Below are 24,499 nucleotides of genomic sequence, written 5' to 3' on the forward strand. Positions count from 1 at the left end.
TGTTAGATTAAAAATATGAGAAGGTTACGGGATCAATCATTTGCACAAAACACTACACCGCACCGTAATTTTCTTCGCAAGGCTTTTTCTGTTATTACTGTCACAATACGAACATATAACACACACTATTATTATATTACTGTTTCTCAAATAGGGCAAAATTATAGTTCAAAATAAGACGTTTTGTTACTGTAAACACGACAAAATTTCCACGAGCCGAGCCTCGAATTATGGGAAAGGAACAAAGAAACTGCAAATGGCGCGAATCGCCTCGATCTTGTTTGCTATGGTACATGCCTTCAAGATGCCTTGTGAACATTTTAAGATATTGATGAACGTAAATAATGTTTTTCTTTACAATTAACTTCAACCCACTGCCAAGTAACATAAGTGGAAAGAAACACAAATAAGATTCCGACAAGTGGCTTGGAAAATTTAAAAAAAATAAAATCAAATGGGGCCAAAAGTTCGTTGATGTGTTATGGGAAACAATATCATATTATGCAAAGTGGAAAATTTATCTATTTGGGAAATGGATATCTGTTATTGTGCTCCATTGTTTGATATAAGTGTATCTGGGTATTGCAGAGCGAATAAAAATAGATTAATGATCGGCTGGATGCAGGTGCAGAGTGGGTTGGGTGGGTGTCCATCCCGGATATTTGTCATTAGTCGGAGTGAGATGAACATCTGCGCCATAGCTCGTCACTCACTCCCGGAAAGCCTAACGCAACACGGTGTGGCCAGGGTGAGGGGTGGTACGGGGGCTGCGTAGTCTCTGAGCGAGCTAGCTGCAGCGGTGCACCCGGGGATTCGCCCGCCCACTCCCAGCCGTTACCGTAGTAACCAACGGCTGGCCTGGTAACAGGCAAAACCGTAAACATCGAGTTTTAGTCGCGTTAATGGAATTTTCCTATGCGTTTATCTAAAAAATGCACATAAAAATTATTTAAAAATTAATCATAACATATTTAAAAAATAAGTTTATAAAAAATTATCAACAATAAAAAAACTCTACTAAAGTCAAGCATAAGAATAATAAAAAAATTGGAGAACGTTTGTTAATTGTTAACTGTTATTTTTACTTGAAATTGACGATTTCTTATTTTAGTAATAATTAATTGTCCGAGTTTCGTTGTACAGAATTATGAAGTAGTTTGTGACTGTGAAATATGGTTGAATATTTATGTTAAATTGATTCCAACGTCCCGCCGAGGAACAGCGCGGTGGGTGGGGGAGGCGATCGATGGGGGGTAGGGAGGCCGCCGCCCGCTGTTCACTGCTCAGTCTTCGTTCAGCTGCCGATTCGTGTGGACGCGTCGCGACCCTCGAATTTTCAGCGCGGAAAACTTTGTTCGCAAATTGTTTGTAAAAAAGTGCTTTGCGAGCGGATCATCTTAGCGGAGTTCTGTCACCTGTCGAGGGGATTCCAAATTTTCTTGCTCGCCGCGTTCGCGCTAGGAGCACCGGCTACGAACAACACTTTTGTTCGTTGCTGGCGAGGGGGTAGGAGGCAAGGCGAGATGGTAAGTCAAACTTCATATTATTGAAATCATATTTCCCGCGCTTTTGTGACGAGCCAATAAATTTGTTCTTATCTCCGCTCAATTATACCCGAAAGCGTTTCAGATACTGATCGCATCGCCCGTTTCAATTTTTACAAACTAATAAATTATCCGTGCTTTAATTAATTATAGAGCGATATTTTATATTTTTTCGTAATGCTTTCCGGATACAAGGTGGGCAGTTGAAATAAGTCATATTTTAAAAGGCACGCAAAGGGGTAATTTTTTAAATAGCACGCACACAGCCAGATCACTTTAAATCTTTTGCTCACATTTTTAAACAGAAATTTAAATAACATTCGCGAAGATATAAAATAAAATAATATGTGATTTTCAACTTTTAGCATTTCTTTTTTTAAATAAACTCTAAAATGTCTTTCAAAATAAAATCAATGAACAAATGAAGAGTTTTAAATAGTAAATATTTATAGTTTAAATATTACAAGCAGTTTTTTGGGCTATTACTGCAGGATATTTTGGCTTTGTTCTTTTTGGTGACCGGATAAATCATCACAATGATAATTCATCACATCTTTAAAAAGTTATATAAAGTCATGGAAAGTGATGAAACAAAAACTTTATTAACTGGGTTAAGTAGGTTAGGTTAGGTTAGGTTAGGTTTATTTTTTTTTAGTTTTTAATGACTTCATATCACTTTTTAAAAGTGTGTTGAATTGTCACTGTGTTGAGTTATCATGGAACCGTTCTTTTTATATCGCATATTTCAGAATGGTTATCTCAACTTAAGATCAACTGGTAAGTGCGGTAAGTTCATTGGTTGGTAATTGAAATAATTACGAGATAAACCGTATTTCACAATTTCGCTACCCTTATTTTGCAGATTTAAAAAAAACATCTTATGCCCGCCATGTAAGATCCTCAATTAAGAATCCAGAAATCGAATTTAATTTATTTTTTTATTATTTAACAAGTAAAACAAATATATTATTGTAAGTTTTGAGGCATGTTCCAGAGCTGTAGATATTCCAATTATCACCCTAGCTGAAGTCCAATATACAGAACCGAAAAGTTATTTGAAATGGCTTTATGTATGTTTGATGACCATATTTGAATAGCCATGTTCTTCTCAACCTTCCACTAAACTACCTCTCTCTTCCCCCCCACCATTGAACCTCACCACATCTTTCTAATTCGGGATACCCTAGTCCCAATGGTTTCGGACTATGGGACTCTTGTACTTGTATTGTGGATACCGTAGAACCGATGGTTCCGGACTACGGGAATCTTGTACTTGTACTGTGGATACCGTAGTCCCGATGGTTTCGGACTATGGGATTCTTGTACTCGTATTGTGGATACCGTAGTCTTAATGGTTCCGGACTATGGGACCCTTGTACTTGTATTCGGTGTAAGGAAGAATATGAAAACTTTTTTTGAAATATTTTCACTGTTCATGCTTTTTATAAAATTACAAAACACCAGCAATAAACTTATTTGAATGAAAAAATGGGTTTTAAATATCTACATCTCAAAATAAAACCATAAACTCATTTTTCAAAGTCAGCGCCCTTAACCATTAGACCAACAAGTTTCTCCGGGAGGAACTCAGCCAGAATTTTTTTAAATCGAAACCGCTTTATGAAAAACAATTATTTGTTTCAAGGTAAATTTTGTCGCCATAGTCCAAATTCTTTGTCTAATTCATTAGTTTAAAATAACGAACCTGTATATTTCTGGCGCCATTAAAATTTAATAAAGTATCCTCGCAGCAAAACAAAGCGTGCAGTAATTTCCGGCCAAAACAAGTTTAACAAAATGTAATTTCATCTCTCCCTCCCCTCCCACAGGGGGGGATGGGGACGCCTAGAGTCGTGTGGTGCAACAGGCCGACCCCTTATCACATTTGGGTATCAAAAAAGGCGTTTTCATTATTATTTTACGTCGATTTTATTTACCTCGGATTAAATTTTTATTTTCCAGTCCAGGAAATAACTAAAAATAAATTTTAAAAAAGCGTTACTGCAGTTTACAACCAAATTAAATTGACGATTTTATTTTAAACTTGAAAATGTATAATAATTTCAATAGTGTCAGCATTTTTTCCCATCCTCTCATCCTTTGGTCGGTGAGGCCTTTTAAATTAATAACAGCGACGGTTTGTTGCATTTTCAATAATAGATAAACTATATCGTTGCCGATTGTTTTCGTATGGATGATGTTATGTGGTTTTTAGCGCTCTGGACATTGCTCAGAATCCGCAGCAAAAGAACAAGCGGAAGATTTTTTCAAGAAAATAAAATTCACAAGCCGCCACTGCACAAAAGAAAGAGGTACTTTCGCGACGCCGGGAATAGTGATTTTTAACGTTGAGAAAAACTTATGGTTAAATAAATAGGATAGGAGAAAAAACCGAAGGGGATGAAAGTACTTTTCATACCACTGAGCGATAGATTATATAATTTAAAAAAATAGTTTAAAAAACGCCGAACCTATTACGGTACGCCACTAAACAACGTAATATATACTAAATAATGTATTTATAAGTACCTACTTTCGCATTTTAGTACGTTGTAAAAACCTCTGCAAGAATTTCGGTACATTCGACCATCTACTTACCATGAGAATGCTCACAGAAAAATGCACGAAATACAACCTCCCCACTGTGCTTTTGAAAAAGTCACCAAAGCAGTTGTGAAGAATTTTAATAATATATGCGTATTTGTTATGATAGACCAGGGGTTCACAACCCCGTGCCCGCCACTATTTGACAGTGAAAGAATTTTTTCATAAACATTAATAAAAAATGTGAATTATTTTTATTTATTTGTAATTGTTTTAATTTTTTGAGTGCCTAGGTTTATTAAATACGTTCGTATGTTTCGATATTGTATGAATGAGTGGTTCCTTTGCTGACAGTACTTGTCGCAACTTGTCTAGCAGCGAGTTAGACTGCACTCTTCACGCTAGCCTGGAACGGGGAGTGCTATTTGCACATCACTCCTTGTACACGCAGAAAACCCGAAGTGAACGAACGCCACGAACTGGTGAACTCCGAAGGCGCCAAAAAACATGGAACATGACTCCGACTGCTCTGTCTGTCAGTGAAAGCAATAAGCATGGCCCCGACAGCCAAACTGATATTTCACAAAGATTTATCTAATGGAAATGTCCGCATGTATTGCAGATTTTGTTCAAGGTAAGAAAGAAGAACTAGAGTTAGAATTTTTGGACCTTATGAATGATATTTTGCTAAAATCCTTAATATCTGAGGACTTTTGGAATACAGTGGACAGAGAAAAGTTCCCATTTAAAAAAAAAACGACATATAAAATTGAATCTTTTTTCGGTTCGACATATTTATGCGAATCATTGTTTTCAAACATGAAATTAATAAAATCAAGATTTAGATCTCGGCTCACCGATGAACATCTTTATGATTGTTTGCTAACAGGATTATCGTCATACTCTCCTAATTATGAGGCACTGGCCAATGATATGCAATGCCAAAGATCACATTGACATATTGATATTATATTTTTTCGTAAAATGTTTTCTTTTTATTTGTGTTTTTTGTTTACGTTTTGTAAATACAATTATATGTAGGTACGTGTGCAATTTTAATAGTAATATTATTACTTCTTCTAACACAGCAAACTCATTTTGTGGCACCATTTTAATTGAAATTAATAAAATAATTCGTTTTTACCACTTTTATAATAAATTAATTATACTTGTTATATATTATTTTTAATGAATTAATTGTGAACACAAATTAATTCTACTTCATTTACTTTGAGAATTGAACCCGTGACCTTCGGATTGGTAGTCAAGAGCCTCGACCACGGAGGCCGTCAGTTATAGAACTTTACTTAATAACGCTGGAATGCTAGGACTAGATCGTTTATAAGTTAGAAGAAAAATTGCAATGGTGTTAATATCACAAAATCTTTTCATTGGGCACATTTGTAATCCTGATGTTCTTAACATACACTGTCCACGATAATTTCACCAGAGATAGGCAGCACAGGTTTTTTATTTTAAGATGCAGGACCAATCTACCAATTATCACGCCTTTGGGGAGAATGACTACGCTCTTATACCGCCTTTTTTCTGACGTAGACAGTTTTCAGTTAAACTTCAAGGAACTGAACTAATCATAAATAAAATGTTATCAAATGTAAATTTGTTGACATATTGTGTATTTACTGTTTTTCACAATAATTAAATAAATGAATAATTTACAACCAAAGCATGTAGCTTCGGATGAGAGGAGCCACGAATCACGGTACAAAAGCGAGGTTTAACTGTGGAACGGGGAGCAATATACAAAAATTTATGTATTAAACTCATTTCTAAGGATTCTGCCCAGTAACAGACAACATCAACACAATAATTATTGCAGCATAACTTTAGAAAAATATTTTTGTAATACTTCGCATTTTCTGTACTTAAATACGAACGTGAGTATAAGTTAAGTGTGAGTTGAGAAATGCAAAAATGTTCTGACTTCATTATATTTTTCACAGTCGAGAGTCAATTACTTTGATTTATTTCAAAACATCCTGGTATTAATGGTCGTGTTATTCTGGAGGTGGAGAATTACGCCTACCTGAATGGGACATCGTTCCGGAGCCTATTCGGCCACAAGCTGTCCGTGGAGTAGAGTGTATTCCGCTTTGATGTCTATTTCCTTTTGCCACCCACCCACCCGGGGGTAGGTCACGTTGCGAAGATCCTACCTACGTGCATAATTTAGACGTCATTACATGAATTGCTTTAGAGAATAATGTTTCAGGAGAAACACTTACCGCCCCAAACGGATATAGTCGGTTCCTTTAAAAAACCTCCAGGTGTCTCGCGTATCTACATAATTTGTTAGAATACGGTGATAAAAACAATAACAAAAAAATCCGCGCTAACAAGAATTAATATTAACTGCTCTAATATCTCAAATCGCTACTTTGCTATGAAAGTTTGCCGACAAGCACACCTCAGAGAGAAGATTAAAGAAATAATAACAAAGCACTCGAGTTACACAGTTTTACGAAATAAGTATCCGATAAGGAAAGACTGTGTTATGTATTTTCCGTTCCGAGTGGCCCGGGCCTGAATATTTTAAGACATGTATTATAAGCCTGTGCATTAAACCTAATAGGTTTTGGGCATACGAATATGATCTTTGAACAAACGCAATCGACGCATTCTGTCAATTCACATTCTGTCAACTGAGCTTTGTTTTTTGTCTAGTTTAATAGTTTGTAAACTTTGTTTTTAATTTAACAACAGTAAAGTCTAGGTAATAAAATTTCGTAACCGCGTTTAGATACAAATAATCGGGTATGTGAACATAAGAGTTAATTAGAAAAAAGTGTCTTAAAAAGTCATTTTTATCAAAAGCTAGGCGCAGAGCGCAAACAATGGATAATCTGTACGGTGATCATAAACGAACTATTTGAATTTATTCAGCACAAGGTTGAGTATCTAGACGAACTTTCAATTATTATTCGGACCTGCTGCACAGAATTTAAGAAGTGCACCGTGCAAAAGATACACTTTTACATATAACTAAACTGCGAATCACCTGAAAAGGTGACCACTGCCTACGTTAGGATATTTTTGATATTATCAAGATTTAAAAGGAAACCGAATAGAATGATCTACCGTTGTTGGTAGCTCATCAGCTTAACAAGCTGTCGTCTATCATAGCTAAGATGCAGCAAGCTGATATTTCCAGCTTCCTGAAGGATATGACATATAAAAAAATTAAAAGAATTATTAAAAAATATCACACCACTGAAAGATAAAATCTACCCATCGACAACACATAAACCGTTCAATTGTGAACAACCAATCAACAACGATTCAAAAGAGATATTTATAAAATTCTTGGAAATAATGTATCCGAAGACGTCGAAATAAATTGAAGAAACGAGACGAAAAAACAAATTACGCTACTCCGTCAAAACTACGCTGATATGCGTATTGATAATAAGGCGACATAAGACTCTAATAACGAGGGTTTTCTCGACGCTCACTTCTTAATTATTTCTGATGAACATATCACTAAAATCTGGAATGTTTCTAGAGTTCTTTCCTACGGATGTATTTATATTTAAGATTAATAAAAGCAGGATTTATCGTTAAAATATTTTATGTAAAACGGTTAGAAAATTTATCAAACGTTTTTTGGCCATAAAAATTAGCCGTAAGCACCAGATTTTTTTTTATAGACGATAAATTAGTAACTTCCTAAGGGACATTTATGGAAACATTTGAGATTTTAGTAATACGCGCATCAAAAATAATCAAAATAAACCCTACGGAGAGATCGATTTTCCAGGCCTGTAAGGACAAAGTCAACCGTAGGTCCATCCATCACGCCGGGCCGCGTACCGAATATTGTTTTTACACGACTTCATTACTTATGGCGTTAAGATTCCCACTTTATTTTAGAGGTTTGATCAATCGCAGGTCTGTCCAATACACCAGGGTCGGTAATATTCTGCCATTATTTTGGGGTATCATCACGAAATATGGACGCTCTATTACAGCTCCAAATTTTTTTTATGTGGTGCCTTTGACTTACTTCTCCATTGCTTACAAATTGAACTCTTGTATTGGTTTACGCTATGTCAAAAGTATGTGACAAAAGTCTGATGGTATTGAGGGTAGTTAACTTAACAATACTAATTGGGGAAAATTCATTTTAAATCATATTTATACCTGTGAGTTAGTATTGTGCCTTCGAAAAAAAAATCAAAGGGCTGTATAAAAAAGCAGAGCTTAATAATGACAAAAAACAAAAGTTTTCTCTGTGGTTAACGGTTTTGGTTGACTAGCCCTCAACTTCATCTTGCTTTTTTTTACAATAGTTACAAAGGGATTATAATACGAACAGCGAATTGCAAGATTACTCAAATTGTACACAACGGGTTACGTTCTAATTTCATAATCACCCATTTTATCCGATATTTTTTGAAACACCACAGAAGAATCATATATGGAAGACATAAACCATAAACAAACATAGAATCATATATGGAAGACATAAACCTGTATTTAAGTTCTGGGAATAATTTGACAAAGCAGATGAAAATAAAAAAAACATAAATAACGAGAAAACGAACCATCAAAAACAGAAACTGAAGAATTTCACCCTCAAGTGTACCGAGATTGAATTTCACTTTGATAAAAAAATATTATAACAAATTTATAATCATGATTTGATCCATAATATTACACTCCAGACTAAGAGGACAAATATAATAAAGATACTTATTTACATATTTCTAATATATAAAATCATTGAAGAGAAAATTTGACAAAATTTCCCTATATTTGTGTATTTATATCTGATGTCAAAATTTTGCAGTATTTCCGTGAATATTTCAAAGTAAAAATATATTTAGAAGAGAAAAATCGATATAAAAATTGTTTTCCACTCGGAACATGACATATTTATACAACTACTCTATACCTATCCAGCTATAGGTCTTCGCTTATATAAAAAACTATGTTTTTTCTCGTATGGTGCAGTAAGAATGAGTGTATCTTTTCCGCTGACCAGAGATGTTCCAATCTTCGGCTAGTGAAGGTAAAAAAATAAATTCGGCAATCTTCCCTCTAAATAAAGGCAATTAGTATAAATAGCAGCTCTGTCTCCCTTCTTACCATATAAGTAAAATAGAATAATGTGCCTGATTAATATAAAGCAATATACAAATAATTTTGGCAAAACTAGATTTCGAGAATATTTTCAAGAATCCCGTGTGCGATGCAATAAAACTCCTTGCAAACAAACCAAAAGAGCGCAACCAAAAACCTAAGTAATTTAAATATTATATCACCTTATAATCTTTCCAGAATATTGGCCCAATCGATAAAGCTTTGACGACCTTTTCGCGGGCGGCAGCTTTCAACATTCCTACGATAATCCAACCGAATAAACAAAGTGGCTTGATTATCCTGTAAAACGCATTATCTTCTCAATTTAAACCGCCCTGAGCTGGATAATAAGCGCCATAAATAAGGAAGGAAGACAACGCTGCAGCAACTGACTAACATGCTGTAATTTATCGCCGGCGAGCGCTGAGGGTATGATTTATCTGTATTGTATAAGACTATTTGGCGTGCATATTATTTAATGGATGTCCTCTAAACAATCCACCGAACGGATAGGTTCATAATGATAATAAATTGAACAATTTATATTCTCGGTAAGTGCGGCTTAGTAGCTTAGGTCGTCTACCCTCGCAGCTGCGTTCCGGGTTCCTACCCGCCTAATTAAAACGATTATGTATTATTAGTGGTGGCTGTATTGTTACAAGTGGAATTAGGATAACATGTCAGTCGCGTAAATACTGAATACCGCATTATCTATTTTCATGAATCCTTTGATGTGGAATATATTAGGTGCACCCTCTGCTACGAAGGAATGAAATTTACATAAACAATTGTGAGTGAATTGCTTATCATTTTCGTCAGTTGAGAACAATATTAAGTTTAAATAAAGATCCTTATTTGGAATGCCTAAGAATGATGAAAGGAAGGTAGCTGCATAATTTAGAAGACAGCTCGAGTAGAGATTTAGAACCGGCGGCGATAATCCACGAAGACCTAAAACCGGCCGGCCTGCCAACACCAGTCAAGGCTATACGAGATGGATCAAGATTACTACTGACAAGAAGAATCTATTTTAATGGCGGTGATAAAGTGATGATGATTGAAATACCGAATTTTAGTAACACGATAAGAAACTGACAACTATGATAATGTAACATAATAAGAATGTGATATAAAAATTATCAAATAACGTTTAAAAGTAGGAGACCCGAAAGGGATTGTAAGGGAAATAAACAGTTTAGATATCTACAATTTGTACGGAGATTTGGAGATTAATGTCAAGAGAATATGCGGCGCCCAAATGGATGGAAGGAGTTGGGGACGTCAACGAAGACATGACACAAATTCAAATATTCAGCCATCGCTAGAGCCGATATAAATTGATATGTGACGTATGTATGAATGTGAATGAAGCAATATGTGGATTGATTCTAACCGAAATTCATAATATTATATGATAGTCATACAATGAAATTGCAAGCAAAGGTAGCTCCATTATTCATTATACCAAATCATTTTTTATAATTGCAAGAATTTAAATTGTAAAATTGAAGGCTTTTTTAATTTCCATGAATAAACATAATTTATAATTTGAGTTAAAACTTATTATCGACAACTGTTGACGACATTCACTGGAAATAATATCAGGTCTGTAAAGACTGTTAATTAAAAACATTTTCAGCTGAAAAGTTAGAAGTTGGAAAACGGCGTACCTGCGTAGGCGCTGCCGCTGGTACCTGCATTCATTAAATTTAATTGAAAAATATACAAAAACAATTCTGTCGTTTCATTCCATCAAACATATTTATTATTAAAACATTGGCTATCTATCAATGTCACTTATGAATACGACGTTCACGGAAATATCAACTTGTATATATTTACAATATAGATAGTGACAAAGGATACTAAAGTTTATCACCCAAACTTAAGACTTCAATTTTTTCTATGTTTACTTGGCTTTGAAAAAAACATTTTTGTGATGTAAAAATAGGAAATAATTAGGCTTATGCCTGATCCTACTGAAGATTTCTAACTGTAACGTAAATAATATAATCATTAAACAAAAATGGGTAAGTCCTTTGAGTCTTTGTCCGTGCGACATCTATGGTATACGCCAAAACTACATCGAATATCCCTACTTACACGAACATAATTACTATCATTGTGTTGTTGTTGAGGTTTTTCTTTGAATTAGGTAGATAAAAACAAATAATGCCAAAACATTAACATCAGTGTTCATTATTAATTTATGAAATGTCGACACGACGGAAAAGGCCACCATATAAAGACGATACGATACGATAGAAAGTGGTATCTACGTCGAGTAGAACAAAGCTAGACATATTGTGTTAAGACTTTCAGATGAATGTTCGAATCACGACATCATCGAATCGAATAATATGTTGGAAAAGAAAAACTGAGGTCATCAACAGATGAGCGGGTTTGATGATCAAAGCTGAGGAAGAATTGTCTGCTTCCAGAGCCTGTGGGACTACAGCACCCCCAAAATCAAACTTGAAGAATGTATCAAATGAGTTGTAAAGTTGCGATAGGAAATAGTGAAGATAAGAAGATCGTCTATTGAGAAAGTTAAGAAGCATCTGCTTTAGATATAGGTACTAGTGTAACTATTTTCTCTTCTGATTGGGGGTCTCAGACTAGTGCTCTTAAATAAAAAGAAATATTGCAATCTTTAGAGGCATGTTTGCAATGTTGTACTGGTAACTGGAACTGGTATCATTGATCCCATTGGTATCACGCACCGGCACCTTTACGTGAATGACGTCAGCACATTTTTGGTTATTTGAGTATTAATATTTAAGATTTTTTACTAACAGGTTGACAATGTCGGAAATTATCGCCTAAAAATATACGATAACAGCTAATTTCCTTAACTCTGGTAGCCAAAAAGCTGTGCAAGCATGTAGGTACTTGTATTATACGCTTAAGCGTATTTTCCGACTTAATATACCGGTTTCTCGTAAAACCCGGTTCGCTTGGCTTATTTGCACAGGTGTGCGGCGCACCTACCCCCGATACGGAGTGAGCAGAAAACTGAGCGATCGTGAAAACCTGCGAACACATTGTTCGATGTTCTCTCCCTCCCCTCTCTGTCCGCCAAGCGGCACGGAGCGGAGCCGCGCTCTGTGTTTGTAGGGTACGCAGTGGCCGCTTTGGGCTTCATATTAGAGATGGAAAACCGTTGCTTCAACAAGTCGAGTGTGTATGACTATAATGATTTGATCTTTGATGCTGTAACATTAGAGAAAATTAGTATAAAAATAATAACGATGCTCAGTTTACACTAATTAAAAATAAAACGATGGCTGTTGTGTTACCTTATATTATATTCCTCAGATAGCCCTTTTTTAATAAAACAATCGATTAACTGAAATATACAAACTTAATATGTATATATTCTTAGTGTGCCTTATATCACAATGAATACAGGTTACATGCATAAAAACCGCTTGGCAAACGGAGTCCAGAAATAGTCGATTTTAGTGCAAAAGTAAACTAACTAACTAACTAACTAACCATCACGCCGTTTCCCCGCAGGGGTAGGCAGAGAGGACGGACCGCCAAATAACTCGGTCTTGGCACACACTCCTTGCTTCATTCACATTCATACATCGTCTCATACATACTCTTCTATTATTCTGACTCTTGACATGGCCCGACTCTAGTATCTGATTCACTTGATCGTGCCATGTCTTCCTCGGGCGTCCCCGACTTCTGCTACCATTCACATTTGCATCATATATCCTCCTTACACTCCTATCTTCGCTCATTCGCTCTACATGCCCAAACCATCTAAGCGTCCCTTTCTTAATCTTACTCATTACGCTTACATCAGCCTTGCACTCTTTGCGGAAAAGTAGTTTTTATTTATTTAAAAAACTGTCACGAATAACCTGAGATAGGTGTTTTTCAAATCGTGCGTTCATTAATTTCGAATGAAAAAAAAATTAATAGTCAAAGCTTATATTTTTTTATAAAGTACTTAATAATTTGTTTAACTTTTAATCAAGCGAAACAATAGAAAAGATTAAATTTAAAAAGATATTTTTTGGAATTTTCATGTTAACTAATTCGTATTAAAGATCAATTCAAAATAGTGATTTCATATTAAGCAACGACTTATTTTTACGAATTACCCCTTAAAATTTAAAATGAAATGCAAATACTTTTATTGCAAATTTTTCAATTTCAAAATAGCGGAGGAGGGGTTGTTTTGCAAAATTTGAATAATTCGTCAAATTTAAAAGTTGTTTTTCAAGCTCTGTGAAGGTTCTATTCAAACTCTGTTATTATTTCAGTTTTATGAAGCCAATAATGATATAATAATAGAACTTGAATATAACCTTCACCAAACTTGAAAATCAATCTTGAAATTTGATGAATCGTTCAAATTCCTTGAAACAAATCGCCCTTAGACTTTCGAAGGTAAAAAATTTTGAGGTCAAAGCTTACAATATTTTTAAGTCAGAGTAATAACTATTCTAAGTAAAGGTTAATCCTTTGTTTACTACTTTAAGAGATAAAAATAAAAGAGAACTTCGCAGAATCGGGAAAAACGGAGGAACCTTTTCTTGTAAATGGTTGTGTTCTATTTGTCTTGAATACACTAAAGTTATTTAAATAAAAAGTTGAATCTAATTTTCAATATTTTCATACTCAATATTTTGAATTAAAACAACATCATCACCCAACTAACTGATATCGCTGATAATTAGAGGACCAACCTATGCTACTCGAAAATTCGAGTTGTGCCATTATTCTTGTCTAATATCAATCTGTCGGATTTGGAGGTAAAACATAACTTAACATTTGAATTTACTATAATTTATTTTAAACCGCTATTCAATACACATGTATGTGTAGAAAAAAATGAGCCATTGTTCTTGTCCAGAATCAATATGTCAGATTTGGAAGTCAAACACTTGAATCTACAATCATTTATGTTAAAAACTGGTATTGATTAAAAAGACATATTTACAGAAAATTTGAGTTGTTTTCCAATGTCGGTCTGTCAAATTTGGAAGTCAAACATACACTTACATTTGAATCTTCTATAATTGTGTTGCTTTGTTATATTTTAAGTTTCTTCACTTTATTAATGGACTGTTCGTTCAACACTGATCGAACGATTTCACAGCTAGAAAAGGTTGAGATCCCGTTTTATCTACCTATTATATTACGTAGGCAGTCGAGAGTGTTTCCACGTTTTTGGGTAAAAGTAATTTAATTTAGCCTCTTCCGCGGGCTAAAGAAAGTTCGTATAAGTTGTGCATCCTTTTCAAAGTAAAGCATTCCGGCTACAGTAAGCGCTTTAATATTAATAACCAGAATGCTCTTTGATCATTTTTTGCTCGGAGATGTTTAAAACTTCACTCCGGGGGGCAGAGCAAGGGAGAATATGAAATAATATAGTGGAGGTAATTTTGAGCAAGTGCCTTCTTGCGTGGAAGTATTATGTGTTGTTAAACATTACCGTTTGATGAATAAATTAATAACCGCAAAACTCACCTTAAAAATGTATTTACTGGTAGGTAGAACAGTAGACTTTCCGATTGTTGATTTTTTCCAATTTGACAGCTCGCAACGCTCAAGCACTCTGGTGGAATAAAATAGTACTATCAAACACGTGTCTTGAGAGGATTAACCGGACAGGCCAAATGCAAAGTGGTCGATAGCTACACTCAGTCAATTACTATAAACAAATACATTCCGGTGAAGAAGCAACTATTCCAGACGTATTTCAATTTATACTATAGAACTCTGGACAAAGTACACACAAGGCGTCACCAACACACTCTGAGTAATTATAACCACGCATATGGGCGCTGTTCGGCCTCCTTCGGAAATGCAGCGCCTCGCAAGGTGCAACGTTTCGGTGCTTTGTTGCGCCACAGAGTAGTCGGGAAGATTCAGTGCTTTCGGAAATCGGAAAACACTTTTGTCCAGACCATCCCCCATGGCAAGGCACGCCCCTATACCATAAATGGAGTATTTGCCCCTATACCATACATATGTTAAACATATAAATTATTATTTTTTTTTTTTTTTTGTTCAATCTTATATCCAGTAATTCATTTAGATGTGGGCCTGTATATGGCAGACAGAGTATTGAATTCATCGCTATGTTCAGCTGAATAAAACAAATATTATTATTGTTATAAATGTTTGGTATGTAATATCAATATGTAGAAAGTAATCGCTTTGAAAACTATTTGGTAAAATTGTAGAATTAGTAGGTTTTGTGTAATTCAACTTGAATAAGTAAAATTCTGTTGAAGTAATAATTGCAATTGCCAAACTTAAAGAGAAATATATCTCGTCAAGAAGCTTGATAAAACTTTCTGAATATCGTAAAAAAATATTGCTCAAAAAGTTCACCTCAAGTCACTGACGAAAATTTTTCTTGTGAATTACTGCCATTCAGTATATATTTATATCACTTGAAATCGTTACATTATGCAGTAGCCAGTTTCTTAAGTTTGTCCTCCCATTTGGCTCAAAATATTCTTTTTGTTTAATATTTCCTAACAGATAAAATAATTATTATCAAAATAAGAATATCTTAACGTATTTTAAATGAAAAATTGTATTCCAGTGATAATTTACAAAATATATATGATTTTTTAACTCACTTTTTAATGCAGGTAATAAAGCCAGGTGGTATCGCGTGTGCTTTAAACTTTAAAGTGTACTTTTCTGAAGTAGTAGTAAAGTTACAGTTAATTTATTGCGTACTATTCCCCACTGGCATAATACCTATTTAAGAATATATCAGCTGATTCTCGTGTGCGTGAATTTCCTTGCATGCTCCTGTTTTTTTATTGTAGTCCTCCCCTCTAAATGGTTTAAAATCAAGAAGGTAATCACCCCTCGGTGTAAGTATCTCACAGTAGTTCACGCGTAAGTCTCTTTACGCCCCGGTGGTCGAGGGAGGTGCGGTTAGAACCGGAGAGGGTAAACGGGTGTTTATTTTAAAGTCCTCCTCGCCTTTCTGGCAGCAGCTCGTCTCAACAATCATCAATCATCACCAAACATTCACTCGTTCCGCACCACGGCTTTTTGATGGGTTGCCTAGACTCATCATCGCTCAGGAGTAGGTCCTGTACAGGCAGGAGCGGCTGGTTCTATTTTCTATGGAGAAGAAGTAGGTACTAAAATATTAACCTTTTTAATCTCGTAAGTCTTGTTTCATTTACCTTTTAATAAAACACGCATTTATTCAAAACTTTCACCGATAAAAGTAGAAAATGATGTTCAGTAGAACTTTTTTTAAACTAACAAAATAAACTCCAGCTTCAGCTAAGCTCCAAGTTTCGTCTTAATTTAAACTATTTTTAAAAATTCGTTTCAAATATTCTAGAATTATACCAATTAACATTTTGGGTGGGCAGACTGTAATTTTCCAAAAATATTTTTTTTAGAAAATTTGTTTTTTGGCTCTAATCCAACTCCGAACAAAACCCACTGCTAAAAGCTTCATATATGGGATCTGCTTCTGATATCACTTTCTCACCGGGTCACGTTAGGTTTACTAGATTTCCACAACAGTTCGAGAAAATTAATTCATCTGTACCAACTTGAAAAGAAAATAAGCAACAATTAATTCAAATACTTACGCATATCTAGCCATTTTCCATGGAATCGTTATTTATGAATATAACACCTCTCTAAGAAACACAAAGGTTTCCCAGTAAACAATCTTACAAAATTCAATTGCCTAATAATTCTAAGACAGCTACATTATAGCTTAACAAGAATGGATTGACATAATTAGTACCCGTCTGCTTAGAGTATTAAAACCATTAGCAAATAATCTTCTTTGTAGTTTTTTACTTATTTTTTTCACTCAAGAAATCAATAAATTCAGTACCTCTTAACAATAAATGTAATAAAGTTCTATTTTTTGACACACTTGTGTGTATTATTATTATTATATTATCACACTTATTCTGCGTTATGATTTGTAAGTATAAAGTTATAATTTTGTTTTGGATAACGGCATTACAAATTACGTAAACGATGAAAAACCTTCCATCACGAAGTTTCGAGTGTTCGTTAATAGGCGGACCTACAACGTACTAACAAATTACATTCTGAGGTTTCTCTATACCTACTTACTTAAAGTCCACCATAATATAATTATGTAATAATATTATGCTCAGTGATATATTATTATTTTTTATGCATTGTAATTATATTACACGTAAAGTAACCCCGCGGCGGAATACTTTGAATTTTTATAATTTTCTTTCTTAATAAATGAAAAAAAAATTCTTTGAAATCATAAGATTTGTAAGTTTGAAACATAAATACCTGCATATCGAATTATAAACCATATACCTTAAGTAAAATTTATCTTAAATTTCATACAGGAAATTATAATTTTTTTCCAAAGATTCGTCACTATCTCAATGACAATTCTTTTTTCAGCCATTCTTCAGGTAGATCAGATTCAACGTCAAAATAAAAAAAAACGATTTTACATTTGAAAAAAGAAATTTTTACTGAACCATTAAAACGGCCAGTTAAAACAGGGTGCCCGTACCCACTACAATAAGGACCAAAATACACAATCTAACCTGGTTTCATTAAAAGCCACTATTCGTTCAAATTAGACGAAAGATCCTCTTAGTATGTCTCTGGCGAAAGTCAACCACTTAATATTTTGACTTTGCTTGAAATGACAAAGATGTACCTTGCTTCTCCTCTTTTCCCTATGCATTTATTTCTACTTTGTAATACTGTTTAATTTATATATAATTAATTATATAATTATAATATAATAATTATGTATAAATTATAATATTGATATATGTACATATAAATAATTAATATAAAATATATATAGCCAACAGATTTCATTTTACCGTAGCAACCAATTTATTTACTTGTCAATTTAGTAGAGTCAGTGTTCTTTTTTTTCTGTTACCATTATTCTCTTAAAATTTTTTAACTCTTCAATGAACAGCTTGTGACCGAAGCGTCTTTGTGTTTTAATATTATAAAAGAAATTGAACTGGAAATAAAAAGGAATTGAGTGAAATATTTAACATTTGGTCCTTCGAGCCGGATAATCGACAAAAGTCGCGAATTTCGAACCAGCATAAAGAAAAAACAGGTCTTACATACATTGTCATTTCCTCCCTTCCAAATTATTCTTCCATGTTGAGAAAAGAGTTTTTGAAAATTAGAGCCAAAGTCATAGGAAACCTTGATTGAAATGATACTTGCCATGTTTATTACTCCGCCAATGGTAAAGATGCAACTTGCTTCTCCTCTGCTCCTCTTTTCAATTTTTAATAGTATTAAAAAAAATTCTGACTCCGGCTACAGAAAATCTTTTTTATATTCTTCTTTCCATGCCTCATTAAATCAGTAATGATTGTTTCGTTTGTAGTTTGTTCCCAGCTGAAAAATTGTTTTATAACGTTAGTGTTATATTTCACTGCTGTAGGAAATAATTTGAGAAAATATTTTAGTTGGATAGTTAAATAAAAAATTCCTTTAAAGACAAAAGAAAAATTTGTATAGGTACGCCACATTATTTGAAAACAACTTTTAGTTAACATTATTAAATTTCTCAGAAAGCGTATTGTTTACTTTCTTTAAAGCCCCGCATTCCCAATTTCTACCGATTTACAAACATATTTCTCTTTAACTCTTTATGTTTTAAGCAGTTCGGATCGCGTGTTTATACGCACCCTGAGGCATCTTTTTCGAAAACGAAAAAGACAGTAGATACTAGATCGATAACGTCGTGTACGAATCTCGCTGGGACTAGTATAGTTGAAATGAAAACACCGACGATAAAAAAATGTTGGCATTTAAAAAAAAAGTACTTTAAATTTTTCAACTAATGATAATTTTGTGTTATTTCTTTTAAAATCTAAGATACAGCTCGATTTCTGGCAGATTCAATAGAAAGGATTTCCCGAAAGGGAATTATGAGGATTGCTCCGTCCTGTATTTTGGGAGCTGTTTTTGAGTATAAATTATATTTTATGTTTGTTATGCTCCTAACAGTAGATTATCCCTTCTGGGAATGCCGTGCGGAAGGCATTTTTACGAGAAGTGAAACTTATTACAAGAGAAAAGAATAACAAAAGTATACAGGTATACATCTATTTGATAAAGAGTCAAAATGACCCGCACCAATGTCAAACGCGTATGAGTTGGGGGCTTTCGTTCTTTGGTACTGAAGAAAACTAGTACAGTTCTTCAAACACTTTCGAATAAATGCCCGTAAAACAGTCATGATTTTCTCACATGCCTTGATATTTATTTTATTTAGTTCACGATATATACATTTTAAAATGTTTTGACTGTCCAACTAGAAGGGATTCCCGTTTTAGAAGAGGCAAAAATTAGATCAATCAACTAAAGATTGAAAGAAATAATTTTACAAAAAAAAAATTTTTAAACAAAATTATTATTAATAGTTGATGATAATTTTACTTATTGAAATAATAATCAATATATATTATAAAACTCAAGGTTCGATCAAGGGAGTTATATGGCGTGGTAGCCCTCTATCTCCCATCCATGAAAAAGGTTTCCGTTTTTACCTGAAGGGCGTGCTTTGAAGATATACGGGCTGGAAGTTTCTCCCTCTAGAAATTTCTAGAACAGTACAGAACATTCGAGAGTGCATTACAAACATTCCAGAACATCCCGGAACATTTTGGAATATTCGGTAATAATCTGGAGCGTTCGGTAATATCTCGGAACATCCGAGACCATAATGACCTTAAAATTGAATAACAGGCCGTTTCCTGATAAACTTTTAGTAAATTCGTAATCGTGACAATACATTGGTATCTCTATAATTTAATTAAATTTAAATTATTAATTAAATTTAAATTAAATAAATCTTTAAATAGAATAAAGTACGTCAGTTCTTCTAAACTATGCAACGGAATTTGGTAGGGTTTTTCACTATCATTTAGAGAATTTCTTCCGGAAGGTTTATAAATATACACGGTGTCCGGAAACTCGTAGTACAAGCGGGAAACTGGAGAATCTACACCACATGGGGAACCCAAAAAAACATAAAGTTTTTTGATTTGAGCATTTTCAAAAAAAAAAAAAAAAACAAAAAAAAATATTTTTCGGCTATTTTAGGGTTAAAGTTTTTTCTGGTGTTTAGGGTTGAATAACAGATGTTTTAACCCTGCAGAGCAGAAATATTTTATGATTACACCGGGTTAAATGAAGGGTGAGTTCAAAATAATGCTTCAAATCCGAGTTTCTTCATTTGTTTTACTTTCAAATAGTTTTAATTAGTTGGGTACTTTGATCTTCAGTAATAATTTATAAGAATTTGATTAAAAAAAAAAATAAAAAAAAAAAAATCAACTTCAAACTCGATTTACTCGATAACGAAAGCTCAAATAAAAAATATATATACTTCAAAATCGACTCCAAATGTGATGTAGATTCACCAGTTTCCCGCTTGTACTACGAGTTTCCGGACACCCTGTATATAATAAATAGATGTTTATTGAAAGTAGAAGAATGTCGAGCAACGTTAGTCAGTTAGTAATTACTATATAAGAGATACATATTGGTACTTAATAATAAAGGATTTAAACAAACAAATTTTAAATAGAGTTTCCATATTTTCCAAGCACAAGAACCAGTTTCTTCATTGGTGAGATTGCGAACATAAATATATTTTGTAATGTAAATATATTATTTATGCACTCATATTATAACCTATATGTACATGGTGTTAAGAGACGTACTTGACTTATTTAAACGTGTGATTCCTGACATTAATTTGAGTAAAAATGTTACTCGAAATTTTGGTCTCCGGTGACATTTTTGATGTTTCTTTTTTTTTCAAATAAAAACATAGAAAATCATTGGGTGTTAGAAAGCTAGGGTCAGTCAAGAAAGTCACCGGTGGATCGCAAAGTGGATCAAGATATTTTTTTTGTTAACTAAATACTTGGGTATTTTTAAGTGGACAATGTTCTCTTATTAATAATAATCTGGTATTACTTGTAGGTCTAGGTATATTTATGTTTTCCGAGGCCGACATATTTCTCAAACATATTTTTTTATATTTAACATATACAACTTTAGCTGAATTTCCATAGAAAAGCGTCTCATATTTTATTATGGAAAAAATATGTTGTTCAGACGCAATCGAAGTGAGTAAATTTGTGGCGTAATTATATGTATTGATGTATATAAGATTACCTTTGAGTAGATTCTCAAATTAATAATATGAATTTCTGCTAGCAAATTATTTATAAAATTAATACATGGGTAGGATGACGCTTTTTGAGGTAATTGACGGAAGATTCCTAAGTTGTAGTCGTTGGAATATATACAATTATGTAGGTATTATTTACATCAATTTTCGTGATCATTTTGAAAACGATGCTTTCTCGATGAACAAAGTTTTATTTTTTTGTGAATAACGCACAATAGTCCTAACTGCTCCGAGCCAGTGGGACTACAGAACCTCGATAGAATGGAAGGAATTGGAGAAAAACCTAGCTCTCTAGATCTAGTCACAGAAAACTATTGAATATATTTCAAGCAATTTATCGACTATGACTATATATATCCTATTAGTATTAATCTTTCACATTTTGTAACAAATAACGTTTTGTTTTTGCTGTGTTAAAAGAAGAAATAACGTTTTAGTAGTTGCAATTACGAAATTTTGTTATTCTTTTTGGAAAAATATTTTTTTCTCGGGGTATTCCAGAATTAACATTTTTTATTTAACTAATCAATTTTAGTTTATGTGTATTGTGAACCAAGGTCATTCTTTTTGAATGAGTAAACGACGATTGTAGGTTTGAAAAATCTTTTAGGCTCTGTTTGAAAGGGAGATATGCAAATAAGAATGTAAGAGGGAGCAAACTAATTTTAATAAACGGTAATAATTAAACAAAAAGGGTAAAAATATTTAATAAAACAAAACTCGTTTTAAGTAGAGCGAAAATCTCTCGACAAATGCTAAAGTTCCATTTAAAGATAAACTGCGATTTTTTTCGGTTACCGGATAAATCATAAAAATGGTAATTCATCACATATTTAAAAAGTTATATAAATCATGGAAAGTGATGAAACAAAAACTTTATTAACTGGGTTAAGTAGGTTAGGTTAGGTTAAAAAAAATACTTTTTTATCGTTTTTAATGACTTTTTATCACTTTTGAAAAATGTGTTGAATAGTCACTGTGTTGAGTTAGCATGGAACCATTTTTTTCATACCTATAACATATTAAATAACAGAATGAAACGTGTTTTTAATAATTTTCAGAGCTTACTTTGCGATTATTTTCTATTGAGGGAATTTCATATAATACCGTTTCAGCTCCTACAAATGTATTGATATTATCTTCAAAAATAACATTTATTTTTTTTATGAACTTAAAAAATTAAACTGTCAAAGAGAAATATGTTATAAATCAGTACAAATTCGGAATGAGGGGACTTAAACAAAATGTCTTAAATGCGATTATCTTCGGACCAAGTTTTTATGACTTAAATCTTTCTGAAAAATTCGTATAATACCCTCGATGCGTATTACATAGTAGGTACTATCCTTTTTTAACGGAGATGTCTACTTGATTTGACATGCTAAAAATAATTATTTTTAGAGAGCTTCTTGAAAACAAATGATAACGGGACACAGCGTAACAACTAGGTCAACCTAATCATGTTATATGTAAATTATACTTGAGGCTATGTCGAATAGATTTAAATACTAATAGAATGTCTGCAAGAAAATTGCTAATCATGTTATGGTCGGAGAATCGAGCAAAAAATTTTCATTTAATTCAACTGCATTCAAGCTCAAAGGTTTTTGTAAACAAATTACCGAGTAGAAAAGTGGGTCACCGCTGTCGTCACTGCACCTAAAGGGGGTGGCTTGTCGGTGACGGGTGGGTCTGTTTATCGCATTCATGTAGCTATCCGATGAAACGCCATAATTTGGATAATCTTTACTTTAATGCTCCGTTATTAGTGTTCAAAAAGAAGAAGTAGATTACTGAAGATGGTTTGAAAGGGATATAGGATATCCAACAACCTTAAATACATATAGGGATATAGATGATACAGGATAAAGAGATATACTGACAGATGAAGCGTGCTTCAATTACAAACGATCATAATAAATAAGCGCAATTGACTGTTGTGAAAATATTTAATACAACACCACTAATTTGAAATGCTTGGTAAAAAGTGGCATTTAAAGAAGCGTCGCGTATTTATACATATCTTTAAAATATTTAAAAAAATTGTTGTTCCTATGAAGCAGATACTTTGTGATATGAAATTATAATTTAAAATTAAATAATAACTAGTGCTGTTTACTAAGTGGTTTTTACTAAGTTATCGTTTTATTGTTATTTTTTTATTTTATCCGATTGTCCAAACTGTAATGTAATAAATTATTTTTGCAAACAGTTTTTGTAACCCTTATGAACCAAATTGTAAACATGTACCCAAATTTAAAAGTCCCCTGGGCATATAAAAAGGGTAAATAAAGAAATAATAAATAAATGACTAGTTGTTTTTTTTATTATAATTTTGTCAAATGTTTTTCATATAATTACTTTTCAACTTGGCATCTGAATAGAGATTATCTTAGAAAAATATAAATATGTTTTGAAGAGCGAAAAGTTAAAGTATTCAAGGGAATATAAATTATTAGAAAATGGTAGAAATTTGCGGTAATTTTTAAACGTAAATTACTAAAACAAATTCTAAATAGTCTTACAATAATACGCATTACTTATACACCGTTCATTATAAGCACAACTAATAAGAATGTATTCATAACTTTATATATAAATGATTTCTTTCTTTAAGGCGACGCACTACGTAGTAATTTAAAATCATGTGTTTTTGGTTTGAAAATTTGGTCGCCTAGAAATGTTTCAGATGCTTTAATTCAATACTGCGAGTAGAATACATCTTGGCCTATGGTGAAATAATCGAGTATTTTTTGATAAGTTTTTTTATAAGCCCAGAAAAAATAATGTATAAGACCTATGAAAACTGCTTTAAAGTTAAAAATCTCCTACTTACGAACCCATTTTCGGTTATGATTTTTTTGTATAGTGTGGCAAATTAAGTTATTATAAAATGATTGGAAAAATATTAAATATTTATGTCTGAACATCCACAAAATAAAATAAAAGGCACTTTTTGGCCATGTTTTTTTCTTGCAAAAAACAGGCGGATGGTGTTAAGCGGGAATTTAAACCTTATCGCCATCGACGTAAGGGTTGTTATTGATATTGCGGCTCAATTTAAAATATTACATTACGTAGTGCTTCGCCTTAAATTCTATTAAAA

The 24,499-nt window shown here is 33.2% G+C and overlaps 1 long non-coding RNA gene across 1 annotated transcript in view; it reads left to right on the top strand.

Annotated features, from left to right (window-relative positions):
• Positions 1–682: 682 nt before the first annotated feature.
• The window catches only part of LOC149409355 (uncharacterized), a 115,690-nt gene continuing 91,873 nt past the window's right edge, over positions 683–24,499 (top strand). The window contains exons 1-2 of the long non-coding RNA XR_016305174.1: positions 683–758; positions 1,378–1,526. This is a non-coding gene — a long non-coding RNA (uncharacterized LOC149409355). The remainder of the gene's footprint in view (positions 759–1,377; positions 1,527–24,499) is intronic.

The sequence above is a fragment of the Hesperophylax consimilis genome, chromosome 31 (genome assembly GCF_061612785.1).
Source record: "Hesperophylax consimilis isolate HC1 chromosome 31, BYU_Hcon_1.0, whole genome shotgun sequence".
In the NCBI taxonomy this organism is placed as follows: Eukaryota; Metazoa; Arthropoda; class Insecta; order Trichoptera; family Limnephilidae; genus Hesperophylax; species Hesperophylax consimilis.